Source organism: Bos mutus, chromosome 25 (genome assembly GCF_027580195.1).
Source record: "Bos mutus isolate GX-2022 chromosome 25, NWIPB_WYAK_1.1, whole genome shotgun sequence".
Taxonomy (NCBI): domain Eukaryota; kingdom Metazoa; phylum Chordata; class Mammalia; order Artiodactyla; family Bovidae; genus Bos; species Bos mutus.
The window spans coordinates 6,190,160-6,205,171 of record NC_091641.1 but is presented as its reverse complement, the minus strand read 5'-3'; positions in this window follow the sequence as shown (position 1 = coordinate 6,205,171).

Sequence of the window (15,012 nt, the reverse complement as noted above, 5' to 3'; positions counted from 1 at the left end):
GCCGCACGGTCACATGGAAGGTTCCTGCTCCGACGGGTCAGCAGCGAGGGCTGCTCAGTCAGGGGTGGGGGGCCTCACAAAGGGCCAGCGGGCCGGACAGCACTGGTCCCTCCCAGCGGCCACACTCACCTCTGACCGTGTCCGGGCACCATGGGCCTCCGAGGAGGGCCGGCGCCTGCACCCTCAGACTGGTCCCGCAGTCCTCCGGGAGAAAGGCCTCCGCTGGAGACGGTGGAGAGCAGAAGGAATGGGGCTGTGGGGGCTGGGGGAGCCGGCGGGGAGCTGAGGACCGGGCCGGGGCCCCCTGTTCAGAGTCGAGGGCCAGCGGGCATGACAAGCAGGCTGCTGGGGGCCAGGAGGCTGCAGGCTGGGGCCGTGCGGTCTGGAGCACCGCAGAGCAAGGGCCAGGGCAGCAGCGGGGCCAGGACTGAGCAGAGTGGCCACCCTCAGGCGGAGGGCGTGAGACAAGCCACAGGGGCCGCAGGGCCCGACGAGCCGGCTCCACGTCGGCAGACCTGGGCTCCATCCCGTGCTGCCTGTGACCTCAGGCAACTCACCTCACGTCTCTGAGCCCCTGGAGGAAGCTACGGTGGCAGGGAAAGTGCGTAGCTACCCCACACAGGCCGGCCTGGCCAGCCCCCTTTCTTGCCAGCCCTGCGGGGCCTGGGCTCAGCGGGCAGGGGTCAAGCCGCCTCCTCCACGAGGCTGCCTGAAGTCGGTGCAGTTGCGGGAGCAGTTGCCTGGTGGCCCTGTCTTTCCGGATGACTGTCGAAGCCCGCTCAGAGAATTCACTGGGGTGCCTCTGACCCCCACCCTTCTCCCTGCTGCACTGACTGCTTGGCCCTGGGAGGGGGCAGGTAGGGGAGGCTGCCTGGGACAGATCCCTGGGACCACCAGGGAGCCAGCCTCAGTGAGGAAGTGCGGTCCCTGCAGGGGACAGACGCGGCCCACACAGAGGCAGGTGAGCCTGAGGCTGGTTCTCAGAAGCCCCCGCCGGCTGGCAGCCTGGAGGACTGTGCAGCCGGGGCTCCTAGTGGCGGGCTGTCCAGCGGCTTACTTTCCCAACCATGGCCACTGCGGCCGGATGGGGCAGCCAGGCTCTGCCCAGGGCCAGAAAAGTCCCCCAGACACAGGGACCTCTAGGGCCTGCCCTCCCCTGACTCAGGGACATAGCACGGTCACCCCACGAGTCCTCCCAGAGCCTCTGCACCAGGCCAGGAGTGCGGCGAGGAGAGGGACCACGATGGACGGACAGACGGACCGACAGGCGGTGCAGCCCCACGGACAGCCCCACCCACTCTGCTGGTGGAAGGGACAGCTGACCTCCTGCCCTGAGCACCTCCGTGACACGCCAGCTCAGCCCGAGCACACAGCTGCACCTTCGCAGGCGGAACCCCAGGTGCAGGAGCCCAAGGCCCTTGGGGAGGCCCCCACTCAGGTCCCACTGCTGGAGCAGGGCCCACTCCCCCAGACCCCCAGCTCCCAGCATCTAGTCCCCCATCCCTTCATTTAAGCAGATCTCTACCTGCACGCCTGCCCCCAAACACACTCAGTCATTGCATGGATGAGGGACCCATGCTCGGAGAGGAACATCAGATGTCGGGGTTCCCAGGGAGACATCGGTGCAGAGATGAGCAGGTCCAGCCTTGGGGCCGAAGAAACCAGGCCCGGCCTCCCCACCGCCAGCCGGAGGTGCCGCTGGCCAGCTGCCCTGCTGGCCCAGGGCCCTGACTCGCTGAAAGTCACCCATTACCGCCACGGTCATGGTCATCATCTGACGGGCCAGCCCCCACATCAGCCATCCATGCTGGCTGGAGGCAGCCTGGACGGTGGGGGCAGCTCGAACTGAGCAGGGACCTGCGCCTCCAGGGCCGGGCCTGCAGGCTGGGCCCACCTTCCAGAAGAAAGCCTGGGCCGGGGACGTGCTGAAGGGAGGTGGGCACCTCATCGGCTGAGTCAGGAAAACAAGCTCCAGATGGAGACCCAGCTGGGCTGCTCCGGGGACTCGGGGGGCAGGGGGCCCTGAGGGGCGGCTGCAGGACCCGAGGGCCCCAACGGCCCGGCCGCCCGCGAGCGGGTTCAGGGCTCAGCTCCTGATCTCCGTGACACGCTATTTGTGTAACCTGCACTTTTCTGTTCACAGAGTAATTTTCACCTCCTCCCTGTCAAACAGAGACAGGTTTTCACCTTAAGTCGCACCTGATGAGCCCCCGAAATTGCAGGAGGGGCTGCGTTGACGAAAATGATTCACAAAGGAGGCTGACGGACGTGTGAGGACAGCGAGCGGAGGCTGCCCGGGTTATCAAAGCAGACGCAGGTGGCAGGCGAGCGCGGGCGCGTCCCGGGCTCCAGGGGCCAAGGCAGGCCCAGCGGCCCCACGCAGCCCGCCCCAGGCCCAGCTGGAGCCGGCTCCCAGCGCGGGGGAGACTCGCCTGTCGCCCTCGGCTTCACGGGCCAGATGCCCTGTCCCGGGGTCCTGGCCACACGCCCTGACTGCAGGGGGCAGCCCCTGAGCAGGAGACCCCTCCATGGTGGCCACATGGTGATGGGACAGACCAAGGCCTCGGGGGCGCGCAGGCCCAGCCTTGGCAGCTCTGTGCTCTGAGGCGGCTCCGTCTTTGCACAGATTTGAACCTCTCTGAGCTCTGCTTTCTCGCCTGTGAGATGGGGACTGAACCCCTTTCAGCACTCCTGTGGGTCCTTGAGGGGCCTGGGCATGCATCTGGCAGGGAGACGGCTCCATGGGGAACAGCACGCGTGCTCCAGGCCCTGAGGCCCTCACCCCAGGCTGGGCCCCGGCGCCTGCCTTCCAGGAGAGGCTCTGCCCCGCGAGCGCATCCTGCGTCCGGAGTCTCAGGGGTGGCGGGTCGGGGTGGCTCAATGGGTGGCCCAGCCGTAAGTCTTGATCAGCGAGGTGGCTGGGCTTCCCTCCCACAGAGTGGACCCAGTCACCTCGAGCCCGTGGGAGGGGAATGAGTCAGAGTCTGTAAAACGCTTTGCGGAGCAGATGAAAGGGGCTGGGGGCGGGGGCTGCCCCTGGAGACAGAGGTGGTCGCCCTGGGTGCTCTGCCCCACGCCCATACTCAGACCCTAGTGGGGGGCCCTGGGCCCCCATGGGAGCCCTGCCCCGGGCACAGCGGCCCCGGGTCCGGAGGGGCTGGGCCTCCGGGCAGCCGCTGCCAGTCCTGCCCAGGGAGTCGGCCAGGGAGCTCCCGCAAGGGAGTGCGGCCCCAGCAGATGGCGGGTGGCCGGGCCTGGAGGTGTCCGCTTCCTGACGCACCCTGGCCTCCCTGCGTTTGGGCGACTTAAACCTCAGCACTAGTTAGCTGGGAGATCACCAGCAAGGGCGGCTGTTTCTGCTCGAATTCGGGGCTAGATGCCCTCTCGAGACACCAGGGCGGCCATGCCTGAGGGCAGAAAGGAAGTGCCCCGCCCAGCCCCCAGCGTGGCCTCAGTGGAGGGGGCAGGACACGGGGCCGGCCCCCTTGGCCTGCAGGCCTCGGAGCAGCTTCCTGGGCCAAGGCTGTCGGGGGAGTGTCCATGCCCTGCCCACCCCAGTGCCCCGGCTCGTCTCAGCACCTGCCCGGCCAGCTCGCCAGCTCGCCTCTCGAGCCAGGCCCTCCTCTGACAGCCCGAGACCCAGAACTGACTGACCAGGATGCAGGGATTCTCGTGGTGGGGAGGAGGGAAGAGCTGTGCCGGGTCCCAGTCTGGGGAGCAAACAGGAAACGCACAGGATTCTGAAGGCTCGGTGCCAGCAAGGCAACATTCCGCATCAACAGGCCTGACGCGGTTACATGCCGAAATGACAATACTCTGGATTGTCGGGTTAAGGACCCAATCAAAATCAGATTTCACCTGTTTGTGTCTGTCGCCTTTTATGCAGACACCAGCAAACCTGGAATAACAAGTGACTCTCATTCTGTGGCTCCTGGGCAGCTCTGACCCAGAAAACTGCCCAGTGTTAGAGTCAGGGCATGAAGCCAGGAAGTCAGGCACCCAGTGCAGGGGGCACGGGGAAGGTGGACGACGAGCCCCAGGGAGGGTCCCATTCGGAAAGCAGGCGCCACAGGGCGGGCCACAAGTGCCCACGTGCAGCGGTGACCTCTTCTTACTCGGGAATTTTTATCTAAACTGCAAGATGGCAGAGAGGCTGCCCTGAGCCAGTGGAGCCCGTTTGCAGGAGAGGCTGCTCCCAGCTCAGGATGGAGGCTCTGGGGGGCTGCCAAGACCCTGCCCCTTGAGCCTGCTTCCCGGGAACCAGGGGCCGAGTGCAGCTTCCCCCAGGGCCTGCGAGCAGACCCGCCCCCTCCTCCGCGCAGAAACCCAGAGCCCAGCCCATCCATCACTGCCAGGCTCCGAGACCAGCTCTGTTCCAAAGGCCACATCCACTTCCAGGGCACACGGGGCGAGGACCGCAGGTCCGAGGGGGGCCACCTCCGGCAAGGGGAAGGGGCTCTTCTCTCTGCACAGCTCGCGCTGGATGGAGCCCCAGAGGGGCAGGCCCTGCGCAGCGCTGGCCGCAGGCTCCTCTAAAAGGATCCAGCTGGCAGCCCGTCTCCAAAGCCCCTGCAAAGGCCGGACTGCCAGGGGCCCCGGGGTGGGGGCCGCCTCCCCCAGGCCCAGCATGCACCCCGCATCAGGGTCAGGCCGCACAGCGGGCGTGCGGGGCCACATGTGTCCCCCAGACGGCATCCTCGTCTCCTGGCAGGAAATGGAGACCTGAAAGCAAGAGGCGCTCGTCTAGGCCACGTGGAATCTGGGTCCTGGCAGGTCCGGGAAGCAAGGCTCTCTGTTCCCGTTTATTTCCCTTTCCCAGGCAGAAAGTGAGAGGGGTTTGCAAAGGCCGTCAGTCTGCTTGGACTGCCAGAGCACACGCTGACGGGCAGCATGAACACCGGAGGTGCCTTCTCGTGGACCCGGAGGCCAGCTGTCCAAGACCACAGTGCCACCAGGGTGGCATCTGGGGGAGCTCGCTCTGGCTGACGGACAGCTGACCTCCACGGTCTGCCTGCGTGGAGGGGAGTGCACCGGTGTCCCTTCCCCTTCTTACAGGGGCACAGGGCCTACTGGGTCAGGGCACCCCGTGACCTCATTCAGCCTGATTTCTCCCTGAAGCCTGCGTCTCTGAGTGCAGTCACCCTGGGGGTTAGGACGTCATCCTGTAGCTCTGGGGACATTCAGTGAGTGGCAGAGTCAGATGGAACTAGTCCACGAAAAGCTCCCAGGTGTCTGGCACACCGCAGGGCCGGGTGGGGCAGGAGCGGTGTGGAGGGGCTGTCAGGTCCAACCAGGTGAGGACCCAGGAGCCTGTGTGGCCGTGGAGAGGGCGGGGGGGCGCCAAGGCTGGCACCGGGCCCTGCGCTCAGCTCACGCCCCAGACATCTGCAGTGAGGCCGCATTTGCCCATCTCCAGAGCGCAGGAGGCACGGAGGAGGCCCCTGGTTTGCCCGAGGTCACTGCTGCACTGCGGGGTGATTTGCCCCGGGACTTCCCGACCCGGTCCGGAGCTCCTCCTCCCAGCACACCACCCTCCGCACAGCGTCCCTGCCACGATGGGGGATGGACTCTCTGGATCCGCCGGTCAGAGGCCCCTGGCCGCCAACAGTGGCGGTTCCGGGCTGACACTGGAGCCCTGGACTCAGTTACCCTTTGTCCTCCAAGTCATCCCAGTGGAGGCAAGAAAGAAGCAGAGCCTCGCCTCGGGCCGGGGCCAGGCCACCGGGAGGTGAAAGGTCATGCTGGGGTGGCAGCCCAGCCACGGGCAGCTTCTGAATGAGACCAGACGTGGAGAGACTCCGGGTGTCCCAGCCAGCACTCGGCCACCACCACCCCGAGGGAGGTCCTTGTTGAGCAACGCAAGTGGGGAGACAGACAGACCACCTGGTTCAGGCCCGCAGTTGCCCTTCCCCGCGCCCCAGCGCCTGTTCCTGGCTGCAAAACGGAATCTCTCAGGGGTTGGATGAGTTCATCCCTGGAGGAGGCACACACAGCAGGCGCTCAATAAATGTAGCTAGCTCTCAGCTCGGTGCCTCCAAGGTCTCTGGATTCTGGTGCTCAGCAACTCTGAGACCCCATGGGAGAGGACCCTCACCCCGCTGCAGCTCCCAGCTGGACAGAGCCCCCAGAATGGAGGCTTCAAGTGGGGACCCTTTAGTCCTTGTGCCCCTAGAAAACTCCTGGTGAGTGTGAGGCCAGGAGGGGAGCCAGGACAGCCATGACCCCCGGGAGAGCCCTGCCATGGGGACCTCCCACAGCCACTAAGGCACATCCCACAGGGACTCCCGGGGCAAAGGAGTCTGCGGACCCTACAGCATTTCTGACCACTATTTCCCCCACAATTTAAAGCCCTGGAATGTTAGCTCCATGAAGGCAGGGCTGTGTCCTGTCTTGGCTGGGTTGCCTCACCTAGGGCCCTGCTTGACCCTGGGAAGGTTACGGTAGCTATTGGATGGATGGGTGGGTGGGTTAGAGGGACAGAGGGACAGAGGTGAAGAGCTCGGCAGCCCCACTGATGGGCTGAGTTCAGGAAGCCAAACAAAGGTTGCACACGTTGTGGCTTGACTTACACAAAACCATGAGAAACGCCAGCCAACCAGCCTGAAGCGACAGGCAGTGGGGGTGGGGTGCCGGGGAGGCGCTGCGGGAAGGCTACCCAGGGCACCAGGAGGCTGTGGGCGACAGGCGTGTTCACCACCCTGATTTTAGGGATGGGCATCCCTTACTGATGGTGCGTACTGAAGTCAGGCTTTACCAAAGTATGCATTCCAAATATGTGTACTCAGATATCTGAGTAACGTCAATTTTACCTCAATAAGGCTGTTTTAGAAAGAAAGAAAATGTGGCATCGGGGTGGTAGGGTACTCAAAAGAAAAAGATTAAATTGCATTCTTTCCTTGTACTTGATACCAGAAGCAAACTGGAATGGTTCAGAGACACAAAGTCAAACAAGGTGACACCGCCACGCAGGGGAGCATCCCGCTGGCAGCTCGGTTCTCGGCCCAGCAAGCCTGTGCTCTGCGCATCTGGGAAGCGCTCTGTCCCAGCCGACGTTCTCGTCTGACCCCCCAGGTCAAGTTCACCCACCAGAGGGATCAGGTGGCCGGAACCTCTGTGCTGACCTTGCCACGTCCTGTGATTCCGTCACTGCCTCACAGTGAAAAATCTTCTGCATAAGCAAACAATCCAAAGACCTGCGAGAAAACATGGACGGGTTTTCTATGGTTTTTTTGTTTAAAAAGAACTTTTGCTTTGCAGAGAAATTAGAAATTAGATAAATGACAAAGTGAGAAAATACCTTCAAACTATATCATGGGCCAAAGGTTACTGGTGCTGATTTTTTAGATAGCTTTTACAAATAAAGAAAAAGGCTAGCTCTATAGAAAAATGGGCTAAAGAAATGAAAACACCACAAATGGACATCATATGAAAACATGCTCAAAAACAGCAGGTAGGAAAACTCTAAACTAAAGTTGTTGTGTCGTTAGAATGTGAATATTAGAGAAAAATGACTTAGGGGGCATTTGAATCAACTGGAAAGCTTTCAAGGATGGGTCAGTCAGCCCAGCAAGTGAATCTACGTTTCAACTGTAAACTTCATGGAATCTAAATACAGAGGAGGTATTTCCAGTGAAAACGCAGGATGCAATTTCAGCTGTGCCGTCAGTGTAAAATAAGCCTCAGACACTGCATAAAAAGGGAAACGGCTCATTAATAAGCTGTTCATCCACCCCTTGTTGACGGGTGGCACTGTGCTGACCGGGCGGGATGGTCCTCTGGGGTCCAGGCCTGATCAGCCTGGACAGACTTGTCTCCCAGGCTTGCGGCCGTGACCCCCTTCTCTCAGACTCTTCTGCCTGGTTTAACTGCAGGGCCAGGCCCCGACTGCCCCAAGTGTGACCGCAGGATCCAGGGGGCTGCCGGGTCTCAGCGGGGACGCTGGCTGCGGGCCCCTCGGCCGCCCTGTCCTCCCTCCTCCCCGTCACCATCTTTCTTGGTCTGTGTCTGCTGATGGGTTTTGGTCCCTGCGGCCAGAGTCCTCCGGGCCCCCAGCAGGGCGGGGGTGCACCTGCCGTGCGCCCTCCCGCAGGGCCCCGCAGGGAGCGGGCCGGACCACGCGGCCTCCCGCCAAGTGTCAGCAGGAACCCGACTTCCTCCCACCACCCCTCCCCCCACCAGGAGCCGCCAGCGCTCGCCAGTGCCAGCTGCCAGCCAGCCCGGGCCACAGGCAAGCTGCATGTGAACAGGACTTTTCTGGGCCGTGACCCCGAAGGGGCAGAATGGAATTTAAAAGCGAGCTGGGGGGCGAGGCCTGACCCCGCGCCCTTCCTGGGAAGCTGTCCCAGGTGCCGGGATGGATGAGGCAGTGAACGAGTGCGTGGATGAGTCAGGGTGTGCTTCTGACCTCTGGGACCCTGCCTGCCAGCACTGTTTGAGGGCCCCTGAGGTGGGGTTCCCCTGCCCCGTTCAAGAAGGCACTGCGCATGGGCCCAGAGGCTGGGGCCCAGGCTCCCCAGGAGGGTCTCTGCTTCTTTCCCTGTTGCCTGAGTCTGTCCGGCCCCAGCTCCCAGCTGGGCGGGAGCTGGGGACACTCCGGGGACCCTCTGTCCCCTCAGCCCCCAGCTGGGCTGTGCTGCTGCTACAGGGATGAGCGGGGCCCCAGGAGGTGCTCTGCCCTGCCCCCCGGGAGACACCGGGGTCTCAGTGCTGCAGCCGCGCAGGGACCGCCTCACTCAGAGCGTGTGGAGCCGTCAGAGCCTGGGCTCCTGGGCTCTGGGGCCGGATGACCTGCTAAAGTGGGGGCGTCACTTAGCCCCCTCTCTTCCAGGCCTAAGGACGGGCCAGCCTCCCTGGGAAAGACAAAGGCATTTGGTCATTTCCCTGAAGGCGCGCATCCAGCAGCCCCGTCCTAAATAAACAAACAGACATCTTGCCCAGCGTGCTGACATTTCCAGACGCGCACTGAGCCCCATGGGGCCGGGGCCCTCTCAGGAGGGGAGCGCTGTGCCCGCCCGCAGGTGACTGTCCTGGGGTCACCCTGCGGGGCACCCGGGGTCCCACCCTTGGCCTCACCCTGCCCCACCCCGCAGAGCCCCTATAATTTGGAGTGACATCACCCCCGTCTTAGCTGAGTCCGATGAAAAGTCCCGTTCACAGGAGAAGGGTAAAGTTTGTGGTGATCCCAAAATAGCCCCGAAGAGCTGCCTGCCACCCCAGGAATGCCCGGAAACCACGCCTGGCTGAGGACAGAGGTCACCCAGCTCCCAGGCCTTTGAAGCTCGAGGGGACTTGAAGAAGCTTCCAGAAGCACAGCAGGGTCACAGCTCCTCCCCTGCCTGGCCCACGGGAGCCACGGAGAAGCATCTGCACGGGGGTGAAGGAAGGAGGAGCCCAGGAGCCGGGAGGACAAGGATCAGTTCTCCGGGCCTCGGGGGCTCTGGCCCCCGCCAGCCACACGCTCCATGGTCCCTGGAATGCAAGGGCTTGAATGCCAGCTGTGGGGGGCAACCCCAGGACACTTGTCAATCGTCACGCTGGCACCACTGGGTGACCCCCGAGCTGAGTGCAGGACCCCTTGGGGAGAGCTGGGCAGCCGCCCACTCAGCCAGAGTGAAGGGAAGGCCTCAGGGCGTGGCCGGTGGCAGAGGGCCAGCAGGGGGGTGCAGGCAGACCCAGCTCTCGCCCGCGCGGCCACGGGCAAGCCACTCACAGCTTCCTGCCTCAGTTTCTGCACCTGTGAAACAGGACCCGTTCTGAAACGCTGGAGGTCTGTGAGGCCAGGGTCGCCTCCCGAGACCGTGGTCAGAGCTGCCAGCCTCCGCCCATCGCCCAGCCGCTCCCTTTTCCTCCCACGGACAGGGCCGGTCCCCTGCTGACCCCAGGGGACACGCACAGGCAACGCTGCCTTCAGGAGGGAGGCCCCGGGTCCCCGTGGACACGGTGACAGGGGGGCCTCGGAAATGCAGGGTAGTGCCCCGGGCATTGCCCTCTCTCCGTGGGCCGGCAGCTGCTGCCCATTTCCTTTTCAAGCGGGCTTTTGCTGAGGCTTCAGAACATTCCAGAGAGGGGGCGTGGGCCTGGCCCTCTGTCCTCGGGGCAGCTGCGTTTGGGCCTGGGGTCTGAGGAAGGGTGGTCTCAGCCAGTCCAGGGGGTCACAGGGCAACCCCTCTCCACGACGCACCAGACGGGTATGCAGGGGCTGGAGGAACTGCCTGGGGCAGCTCCTTCCCCAGAGGGAGCTCCGGGAGCAGGTCCCACCACGTCCACCACAGGGCACTGGGCGATGGGTCCTGCAGGGTCTCACGCCCCCTGAACGGCCGTGGGCTCTCGGGGGCACCGTGCCCTCCTGGAGGATGGGCAGCGGCTGGGTCACGCCCCGGCTGCTCTGGGGCCGCAGCCACCCAGCCTGTGTCCCCCATACCCCCATCAGCGTCCAGCAGAGCTGTGCAGAGAGGCCACAGACACACACGAACAGGGCCAAGGGTCAGGGAGGGCCTGCTCTAGTTCCAGCAAACCTGTGTGTGCCACGTCCCGAGAGCACGTGCACTCACTGAGCGCCTACCGCATACCGCTGTACGTCCTAATCCATCAACGCTCCGGTCAGACCCTGGCGACAGAGAGACTGCAGACAGAGAGGTCAGTGCCGTTCCCAAGGCCCGTGGCTGGGGAGGGAAGGCCAGTGCCTGAGTCTCAGTCTGCACATCAGACCCCGTGGTTCAAGTGAAAGCCGCTCAGTCGCATCCGACTCTTGGCGACCCTTTGGACTATACAGTCCACGGAATTCTCCAGCTAGAATACTGGAGTGGGTAGCCTTTCCATTCTCCAGGGGGTCTTCCCAACCCAGGGACTGAATGCGGGTCTCCCACATTGCAGGCAGGTTCTTTCCCAGCTGAGCCACCAGGGAAGCCCCCAGTAGTTTAAGTGGCCCTGTAACTTTAGGGTTCCTGCTGTTCCTCTGCTGAGCTGCTTTTGGAGGCCGTGACCCAGGCCCGTGTGTTGCTTGGTTCCCACCTTCCCGGCAGGTGTGTCTCACGGCTTGACAAGCACAGCTGTCCCTGGAGTGAGGCGAGCTTGTCCCGCGGCTCCGGCCCCAGAGGCAAGCTGTCCTCCGGCTACTGTGCGAAGAGGAAAGGGAGACCACGTGTCCCCTCCCCGAGTGCACCCCCCAGCAGCCCTGAACGCCACCCCGCCCCCTCTCCGGAGCCCCTGAAGGCAGATCCTGGGCCGGGCGGCCCCACCAGCAGCGGGCGAGCGGGTCTGAGTCAGGTTGGGAGCCTGGTTTGCATCGCCCGCAGACCCTCAGGTCTGAACTAACCGCCGGGCCACCTGGACTCCCCAGGGATACAGCAGGGACCCCTGATCCCCGGGGGCTGGACCAGGAGCCGCTACGGCTTCCGTCCACCCGGACTACAGCCGGCCTCTCCTGGCAGCTTCCAGGCCGTGGGGCCATACCTCAGAGCGGTGGTGAAGGGGTGCCTGGGGCCTCAGGGTGCCCAGCACCATGCCTGCTGGGGCCACAGCAGGATGCCCAGGGCAGCCCTTCCCCCTGGCCCCCAGCCAAGGGCTCCCTCAGTCACAGACTCAGAGTGCCCCCTGAAATGGGAATTCAGGTATGGGCTTCCCCAGGGGGGCGTTGGTCCTGCCGTGAGCTCCGGGACACTCCCCGAGTGGGTCCTAACCCCTAGACCACAGCTGCCCATGATCAGCCGCCCCAGCTCTGGCTTCTGTACCCGTAAAGCAGGAATAATCTTCCTGCTAACGCGGAGCAAAGCTGGAGGCGTCTCCGGAAAGTGCCTGCCGGGCAGGGAGCCCCCAGCCTGGGACCCACTGGGCTCCAGGACCAGGGAACATGGCAGAGGGAGCCCCTCCTGAACCTCAGGCACCCCCGCTCTGGGAGGGTGGGGGGGCGCATGAGACTGGCATCCTGGTGCAGGGGGCAGGCTGGCCCTGGCGGTTCCCCTTCCTCCAGCTCCCAGGACGGGGTGCTCTGCCCTGCACCCTGCGCCACTGGCCGCCCGCCAGCTCCCCGGCATGCCTGTGGGTGACTCCTGGAGCCCCGCCAGACGCTGTCACACGTCCCGGAGGCCTCGGATGACTGGGTAGGGGGTGGGGCCCAGAGTCCCTCGGAATCCTGCACAAGATGTCAGGCCTGGGGGCGCAGACAGGGAGGGGGCCGTGCGGATGCCCCATGCAGGAGGGTGGGTGGGTGTCCCCACTGGAGAGGCCCAGGGCAGCGGGAGCTCCATCTCAGGCTCAGGCACTCGGATGGAGCACAGTCAGGGTCTTGGGCCCGGGTGAAGGGGCACGGGGGGGTCCCTGGCCTCCATGCCGGAGGGGCCGCACGAGTCTCCCTCCCACTGGGGATGGGGGGGCACGGCTGAGAGGGCCCCCCGGCTGTGGGCCACCCCAGCCCCGCTCCCCCTGCAGGCCGTCGGGGGCCCCTGTTACGAGTGGCGACAACTGCACTCTATTTATATCAGCAGCCCCGCCGTCCACAGGCCGGCTAGGCTGCCACCATGATCAGCTTACATTTAAAATAAATGTTTCCTTAGCTCGAATCCGATCTCCAGTGGCAAATTTCGGGAAGCGGTGAGACAGGTCAAGACTCTGAGCAAGGCTTGCCTGCCGGGCCCAGGGCGGAGGCCGGGCCAGAGTGTCCCCAGGAGGGCACCTTGGTGATCCCGAGAGGCCGGGCTCCCCCACCTGCGCCTCACAGGGTCCTCACAGGGGTCCTCACGGGGCTCTGGGTGCCCCTCAAGACGGGTGAGGCAAGGGACACACGTGGCCACATGGGGCCCTGAGTCCGGATCAGGGGGTCAGACCCAACGCCACAAACGCAACTCTTTTCAGAGGCACTGCCGCCTCCTGGTTTGAGGCAGGGGCTCTGAGTGGGAGGGGTCTTCAGAACTTGGGGGGCAGGAAGGGCAGCCCCCTTACCTGTGGCAGCTGTGGCCAACGCATCTGCCCCTCTGGCACTCGGGCCGCCCCGGTCCGGGGACCCTCCACCTTCCCCCGGAAGGCAGGCGGGAGCGGGGCTGGGGAACCGGGGCAGCAGGGTGTGTGGGCCCCTCCCCAGGCCACCTGAGGTCTCGGGCCCCCTGTGGGCGAGGACCCAGCGCCAGACAGGGAGGGCTCAGCGCCGGCCTGGACTCCCTGCAGAGCCCCAGAGGCTCCCGGGGGAAAGTCTTCTAAGATGACTGCCTCTCCAGCACCCCCACCCTTCTGGGGAGAAAGCCTTCTTTGAAGCCAACTGGGAGCCCCTGGGCCGCCCTGGGAGAAAGGGGTACGGGCATCAGCCCCACCCTGGGGGGTGCCTGGTACACAGGGCCAGAGTGGGACAGACAGCAGGGGTGGGCACGCCTGGTACACAGAGCTGGAGTCGGTAGACGGGGTGGGCCTCCCAGGGACCAAGAGCCCCGCTGATGACCCCGAGGGGCCAGGCCAGCTCAAGCCCAGACATCAGGGCTTCTGCGAGAGAGGCGGGGACCCCCTCTGAATCCCGCCCCTGCCGCCCACTTCCCTGCCCCTGGGGACCTGAGTCGCTTCCACAACAGAATTACATCCAACTCTGGGGCAAACCAAACCCCCAGCCCACGTGACCCCCTTGCCCATGACACCCTGAGCAGTGCCCCCAGGAGCGAGGGCAGCTGGGGAGGCTGCTGGGCTGGGCTTGTCCTTCTTTCTCTCTCGAGGCAGGAATGCTAATTACCTCCCCCGCTGGGGCAAAGGAATCCCAAGGGGGGCCCTCCCAGCCTGGAAATCGCAATTGCCGGGGGGCCCCCCTCCTTCTGGGAGGGTAAGTGCCTGCTGGGTGTCAGCTGCGGTGCAGAGCTTCACTGGGACCCCCCCCTCAGGTGAGGTGCTGTTCTGCCCCCTTGACGCAGGAGGAAACCGAGGCTCCAGGGGCTGGGATAGAGCCTGTGGGTGGTGGAGCAGACAGGCCTGCTGACTTTGGAGGCCACGTCTGACCACGCCAGGCTGCGCAGGCACGGGGGACTGATGGTGAGAAAGGGGGTCCACGGTGGTTGAGGGCTGAATCCATGCGGCTCCCGTGGCCCAGGAAAGAGAAGACCCTCTCTGATCCCAAGGCCGTTCACTCAGGCAACTGCAACGCAAGTGCTCATCTCCAAGCCCAGCAAACACTGGCTGCCAACTGTATGCTCCACCCAGCGCTGCGGCAGGCGCAGCCACAGTCCCGTGGAGGAGACAGAGGAGTGTGGGGCGGCCCCGGTGCAGGGGAGGGGGTCTGGGCTGTGAAACTGAAGGAGGGAAATGGAGGGGCCCAGCATCATGGGTTGGGGGGCTTCAGGGATAGCTGGGTCCAGGAACTCGGCCAGAGCTGGGTCCTGAAGGCTGGACAGTCTTCCCCTGGGGAGGAGCCCTCCAGGTGCAGAGGAGTGTGAGTGCGGGTGTCACACGTGCCAGCATCTGGGGCCCGAGAGGTTGGTGGGGCTGACGGAGCGGAGAGGAAGCGGTCCCCACCACCCCACGGCCCTGTCTGCGCCCAGCCCTCCTCCTGGGCAGCCTCTGGCTGGGAACCGGAGGTGGCGCGGGGCGGGCGCCCACCCCAAGGGGGCCTGAGCTCCTCCGGCCAAGACACCAGGCACTTCCTGACTCTGGGCCCAGATCTCCGGGCGGGGGCGGGCACCAAGGGGGCGGCATTCCAGCTGGCATTCCAACTCCTCCTCCACAATTTGTCCATTTCCTGCCCTGGCTGCAAATTTCAACCATTTCCTTCTCGGGCCACCTCCGGCCTCTGCCGCTGCCTGGCCCTGAGCTGACCCTGGCAGGGGACAGGACGGTCCTTGTCCTGCCAGCTCCAAGCTGGGAACCAGGCTGGCCCTCAGTCAAGCATCCTGCCAGCAGGCCCCAGGATGCTCAGAAGGGCGCTGAGCCAGAGCGGGGTGCGCCTGGGGTCCAAGCTGGGCTGTGCGAGCCCCAGCCCTGTGCCTACCCTCAGGGACATATACACGGCGCCTACTGTGTGCCTGAGCAGAGCTGGTGTGGAGACTC